Genomic DNA, 6,977 nt, shown 5'->3' with positions numbered 1-6,977 from the left:
GACAGAGTTGCAGCTCCATGCAACCGGACAAAACCAACCACTGGCTAGCGACACCAACAACCAACCCTCCGTACAGACGCAACAACGGGGCACCAAGAGCTAGTGGTGGCGCAAGCAAAAGAGCTTGCTGAATTGAGAGATGAATTGGCCGCACAAGAAGCATACGCACCCGAGAGCGGGACTTGAAGAAAGCGGCAGAAGAAGAGCAAAGAAAGACTGTTGAGAACCTCCGCCGGGCAGAAGAGAATCTGCGGAAAGGACATCAGGCATATGACCGGCTGAAGGAGGAGAAAGAGAAGGCGCCGCAAGAAAAGGAGAAGCTGCGACGGATGGCGGAAATAGAGATCGAAAGACTTAAAGAAGAACTCCGTCAACAAAAGGATTGGGAAGACCGCGCTCGTCGGCAACTCAACTAAAAGTTGAAGCCGAAGACCAATGATTTTGAGCACCTACATTGGGACTACAAGCACCTGGATACGGAGCATAAGAAACAACAGGAGAAGATGGCAGAGTTCCGGCAGGAGGTGCATCGAGCTGAGACGACACTAGCGGAGGAACGGGCTAAAAGAACCACGCTGCTGGAGGAAGCCGCGCAAGAACGTATGGAGCTCCATAAGCAACATTATGAAGAGAAGGAAAGAGCGACAATGGTATTGCAGAGGTTGTAGAACATCTATCAAAACCAATTGTCACATTACCGGGAGCAGGAGGCGGATACGGTGGTGCTAATAAAGCAATTGAAGGAAGAATGGCAAGCCGCGGAGGACAAATCAAAGATGGGATTGGAGAGGATCCAGTTCATCGTTCAGGCATGGAGGAACAAGACAAAACGCTTGATTGACGAAAGCTCCGCGCAATGGTGGGACAAATGGGCAAAACACACAACCGAGCTCCAGTTGCTAAGGGCGGACACGGAAAACTGGTAGAAGGATGGTGACGACTGCTACATGCTAACAAAGGAGGACTTCACCATCGTAAGAGATGAGTTAGCCGAAGATTTTGTAACTTTGGCGGAGGAACAGTTAGCAGTGGTCCGACAACTGGTAGCACAACTAGACGATGATCGACTGGATGCTCAAATCCAGTTTGAAAGCTATGAGCGGACCGGGCTACGGAGAGAAGAAGAAAAGCAGGCGGCGACCGTCAACCTCAGTGATGAGGAGCCATCACCGGAGCAAGGACCGGACGGAGACAAGGCCGGGGCGAGTCAACCGGAGTCAAATCCGGCAGAGCAGGTAACGGAGGAATCACCGCCACAACCGCCGGTACCGGGAACCGAACAGACGCCATCTAAGGAGCAACAGTCGGAGGAGCTGGAGTCACCGCAACAACAGGCACAATAGCAACAACAGCCACAACAGCAACAACAACAGAGTTCTGAAGAACCATTGGATACCCTGGAGCAGAGTATTCTGGATATTTTGGACGAAGGCTAAGGGCCGGATAGTGGGATTCGACGTACAAGGTACTGTCCCACGGGCGTGCCATGTGTTACCCGGCCAACAAAGGAGTTAAAGACCAGAATGTGAAAGGGATTGTTATTTGGAATCTATTTTAATTAAGTAGAATAGATTATAATTAAGTAGTGAACGGACGGACTGGAATCGGTATGCCGATCCGGATCCGGACCGGTTCCGAACAGGTGCCGGTTGGCACCGTTTTGTACGCAGTACCGGTGACCTATATAAAGGCCCGGTTACAATGTAAAACTTTAATGGAGAATTAATATAAGCTTCTTGTTTTATCTTCACGTATTGATTACCATTCTGTATTGTTGTCTGCTTGGCCGGACTAGCCTCAACACAGGTGTCTATCCGACACTTCTCCAAAGGGGTGGTAAGGATTGGATGCTAGGTTACACGCGTAAGATGATTACGATTAAGCACAGACGGTAAACAATACGAAGATACAGATAAACACGCAATAATTACTATTGTATTACTTCCATCAAACCCTTTACAATTCATCAGATCCTTTTATAGGCATCCGGCAAGGTTACAATCGGTGCGCTTAGGCAACCGACATCCGAATCGGTCCGGATCCGGATCGGTACAACTGTACCGGATCCGTCCCTCCGAATAATAATTCTACTATTATTTACTTCCTATTATCCGATCCGACTCCGCCTTCCCACTTGTCCTTGCTCTTCTGACCGGCCAACATGTATTAATTGTTATATCTTACGCGTGTATTAAGTTAATGCCATATTGCTAAGTATCCAATTAAGTCTAATTAATCGTTGTGTCTTAAGTTATCTCGCCGTAACACCCCTTTGGTGAAGTGTCTTTTGTAGACACCCTGTGTTAGGCCATTGTTCGTCCCTAAGGATTAACAACAAAGAATTTGGTCTCAGTTGGCCAAATTGTGGTGCAAGGAATGCAAGTTCGTTTCAACAATGAAGGATGCTTCATCGAAAAAGATGGCAGACTCATAGCTAAGGGACGGAGAGAAGGTCGAATGTTCATTCTCGATTCAAACGAGGTGAAATCGTCCGTGTATGCCAAAGGTCTCAAAACCGAGACAAGCATCGAGTTGTGGCACAAGAGAATCGGCCACATCAACCTCCAACGGCTCCAAGCTATGCAAACAAAGGAGGTTGTCAGCGGACTTCCGACATTCGAGTCGACCGAGTATGCGAAGCGTATCAACTCGGCAAAAAACATCGACTCCCATTCCTGAAAGAGAGCTCCGCAAGCAAAGGCTTCCTCGACGTCATACACTCGGATGTATGGGGACCGACTGAAATGCCGACGATCGGCAGATGCCGATACTACATCACCTTCATCGACGACTAGTCCCGCTACACGTGGATCTTTCTGATGAAGAAGAAGAGCGAAGTGCTCTCACACTTCCAAAAGCTCAAGGGCCAAGTCGAAAAAGAAACCAGTCGGCACATTTGATTGCCTACGATCGGATGGAGGAAAGGAGTACTTCTCTGACAAATTCATCTCCTACCTCCAAGGTGAAGGCATTCGGAGAGAATTCTCATGCCGACACACACCCCAACAAAATGGAGTCGCTGACAGGAAGAATCAGAAAATACTCGAGGTAGGACACACCATGATGCATGAGAAGCACATGGCGAACTTCTATTGGGCTGAAGCGGCATCCATGGCCGTCTATCTCATGAATCGATGCACTACTAATGGAGTGCATGAGCTAATTCCATACCAGCTCCTTGTTGGAAGGAAACCGATCTTGTCGTACCTCAAAGTGTTCGGAAGCATTGCGAATGTACACATCCCGAACGACAACCAACAGAAGCCCGAAGTGTATCCTCGTAGGATACTCGTCCGAGAAGAAGGCATACAAGTGCTTTAACCCCTCGACCTGAGCAGTTCGGGTGAGTCAAGACGTAGTCTTCGATGAATCGGCATCTTGGTATAAGCCTGATTCGGCTACACCCAACCCGACCGAGGAAGAGTTGAACGTCAAATCGGAGGACGATATTCAGCCAAGTCCTTTACCAAAGGACAATCCAAGCTCTACCAAGCTAAGTGGCCAACATGAGCCTTCACGCAACCAAACCACGTCGCGGCCAAGTCCAAACTTGGACAAAGGCAAAGGTAAGATGCTCAAATACGAAGTCGATCACCCCGACGACAATGATTCAGATGCGTTGGCTTGCTCATTAGACAATGAGTTTGGTGTACCCATCACACGAACACCCAAAGTAAAGAAGGCGCTCACATCGGCAAGCAAAAAACTTCGACGCTCTTTTAGATAGAAGAATCCTCTCGCTCGGCTCGGCTACAATGAGTACATGACCCATCATATGCCTTCACGATGAAGCTAGCGGCTGAATAAGAGGCCGAGAGCTCTACAGAAGTGGGTTGTGACCCACGATGGGTGAAAGCAGTCGACCCAAGCCTTCGTCACATGCTTGAGGGGGAGGAACTGAAACTGCCACGAAAATACCGACGCTGAAAGCCACACAAAAGCTGACATCGAAAGCAAAACCGGATGTTGGACGGCTCACACTTGAGCTTGAGGGGGCGTGTTGAGATATCAAGCTCAACTTAGTTTAGTCGTTTAGTCAACATGCGTAACTTAGTAGTTACCTAGATAGAATCTAGTTAATGTGTTGACCTTAAAGCCTTAAATAGGATTTTGTACTTGAGTGGGATACATTGTAGATCCTCCACTCCCATGTTCATTTAATATAGGACTTACAGGGTTGTACCTATATTCTACTCACACATGTGCACCTTTGCACATGAGATGTATATATACCTCATTGTGGGTATTTTTGTATTTGATGATGCTTTTAGTATAGTTAATCATCCCCCATTTTGTGTCGTTGTTCATAGTGTTAAATTCTTCTCTCTCTTCCTCTCACACACATACATACACATATCACTTAATCTTCCGCTTAGCTTAATCACATAATTAGGTACTAATTAACCCATAGTTAATTGCCTAATTCTTAACAAAAACCAAAAAGGAAGACACTACATCAACATGAACACACAAATGGGTAGCTCACTCCTTAGTGAAAGGCTAGACCGGAGCAATTATTTATCTTGGGAGTACAAGATGAACCAACACCTCGTCGGCCAAGGGTATTGGAGCTACCTCAATGGTGCATTCAAAAACAACCCAACATCACAAATGCCAACTACCCAACGTGGGAGGAAGGAGCAAGTTGGGTAATGTATTACCTTGGCAACATGTGTCCAGGATCACATCCTTAGCCACATTCGAGACGCCAAGACTCCTAAAAAAGCGTGGGAGAACTTGAAGAAAATCTTCGCCGCCAACAGAGTTGAACAAGATTAAACAAAAAGATATGTCTGTATTAGACTACACCGCCAAGATCAAGAGCATTTGTGCCTCACTTAAATCCATCAACATAAAAATTGAAGAGGACGAAATGGTGCAAGCGTGCTTGGGCGGCCTCACACAATGGTTCAACCCAATAAGGATGACTATCTTGGTGAGAGAAAACCCTCCTTCGTTCGTCGACCTTCAATCAATGTTATTGGTTGAAGAGAACGACATCCTAACCAAGACCAAGACGTTGGAAGGATAATTGTTCTTCTCGAATTTGGATGGTGGCCGAGGACGAGGTCATGGCAATAGAAGAGGTCGATTTGATCCATCTCACGAAGGGAACTCAAACCTTCGACAAGAAGATGGAAGCCATCGAGGAACCTTCGTAAGAAGGTGGAGCTTCCATACCGAACAAGGTCAGAAAACCATGCCACTTACTTGCAACTATTGTGGGAAGATCGATTATCACAAAGAGGAGTGCCAATAGAAGAAGCGTGAGTCGGCTTCCACAAGCCGACAACTCACAAACTATGCCACGAACTCCGAATACCACGACTATGGTGGAATCCGAATCCACAAGCACCTCCAACTAGAAAGACGTGTAGTTCCTCGACTCCGGCACCTCACATCATATGACGTCACAACAAGAGTGGTTTCTTGACTTAAGAATGCTGGATCGACCCAATGACATTGAGACGGGAGAACACACCACACATCCCATTCGGCACATCGGCAACATTCCATTTGGGAATGCCGGCAAAAACAATTACATTAAGAAAGTCTTGCACGTGCCTACAATAACAAAGAATTTGGTCTCAGTCAGCCAAATCGTGGAGCAAGGAATGCAAGTTCATTTCAACAACAAAGGATACTTTATAGAAAAAGATGGCCGGCTCACAACTAGGGGATGGAGAGACAACCAAATGTTCATTCTCGATTCGAAGGAGGTGAAATCGGCCATGTATGCCAAAGGTGTCAAAACCAAGACGAACATCGAGTTGTGGCACAAGAGAATCGGCCACATCAACCTCCAATGGCTTCAAGAGATGCAATCAAAGGGAGTCGTCATCACACATCCGGTCTTCGAGTCGAAACAAGTCGACCGAGTGTGTGAAGCATGTCAAATCAGTAAACAACATCGACTCCCATTCCTAAAAGGAGAGCTACATAAGTAAACGTCTCCTCGACATGATCCACTCGGATGTACGGGGACCGGCTCAAACGCCGACGATCGAAGGATGTCATTACCACGTCACCTTCATCGATGACTACTCCCGCTATTGTGATGTTTTTGACACATAGTGTGAAACCAACCTCAAAAGAGAATAAAATAGTGGTCCAAATAAACTAATTTTCTTAAGTCAACTATAGTAATAAATGAAAGGATAAAAAGTTAGAAGAGGTTTTCGAAAGTAGACAAAAATAGAGAAAAAGATGGGAAAAGAAAAGCTAGCCGTGGATATGAGGAGCAAGGTCGAGTAAAAAGCTCATAATTTCCTCGTCAAATGTCCAAATTAGAAAAGAAAAGAAGCATAAGAAAGCTAACGTAAAGAGATTTCCAAGAATATCTTGCATGTGAAATTGGAGGCTAGAAAACAGAAATAGCGAGGAAAATAAAAGTCGACTAATATAGACAAGCTTTTTTTAAGGGGAAAAAGGCAAGCAATCCTAAACCTTTAAATAAGAGCCTATTCTAGTGAAGAAGGGGGGGAGGGAGAAGGAACAAGGAAGCTCTACTCAATTGGAAAGAGGAAGAAGAAGGATCAACAACATCGAGAGGCATCATCAACAAAGAAACTCCTTCTATACTCCACTCTCTTCTTTCCTCCACTTCTCTTCCCCCATTCCTTTATAAACAATCCTTCATATTCGCATCCAACCCATTGTAACATGATTCTTATATTATAAAAGAATCTATTATATTGATATAAACTAATGTTTTCTTTCATCTACTTGTCTTATGTGTAAATATTGATTGTGCTTATTTGTTTGTGTGTCTTGTGAGAAGGGAGCGTTTCGGGCTTGCCCATGCACCTCTCCTTTCACAAACACATTCAAACCTACATGTCTTATATGTTATCGTCCTTTGTGCTTATTTGTTTGCGTGTCTTGTGACAAGGGAGCGTTTCGGGCTTGCCCATGCACCTCTCCTTTCACAAGCGCATTCAAACCTATGTGTCTTATATGTTATCGTCCTTTGTGCT

The sequence above is a fragment of the Azolla caroliniana genome, unplaced genomic scaffold, assembly GCF_043228905.1.
Source record: "Azolla caroliniana isolate FFs.n. ecotype wild unplaced genomic scaffold, voAzoCaro1.0.p SCAF_4, whole genome shotgun sequence".
Lineage (NCBI taxonomy): Eukaryota > Viridiplantae > Streptophyta > Polypodiopsida > Salviniales > Salviniaceae > Azolla > Azolla caroliniana.
Note: the sequence above shows the minus strand (reverse complement) of the source record.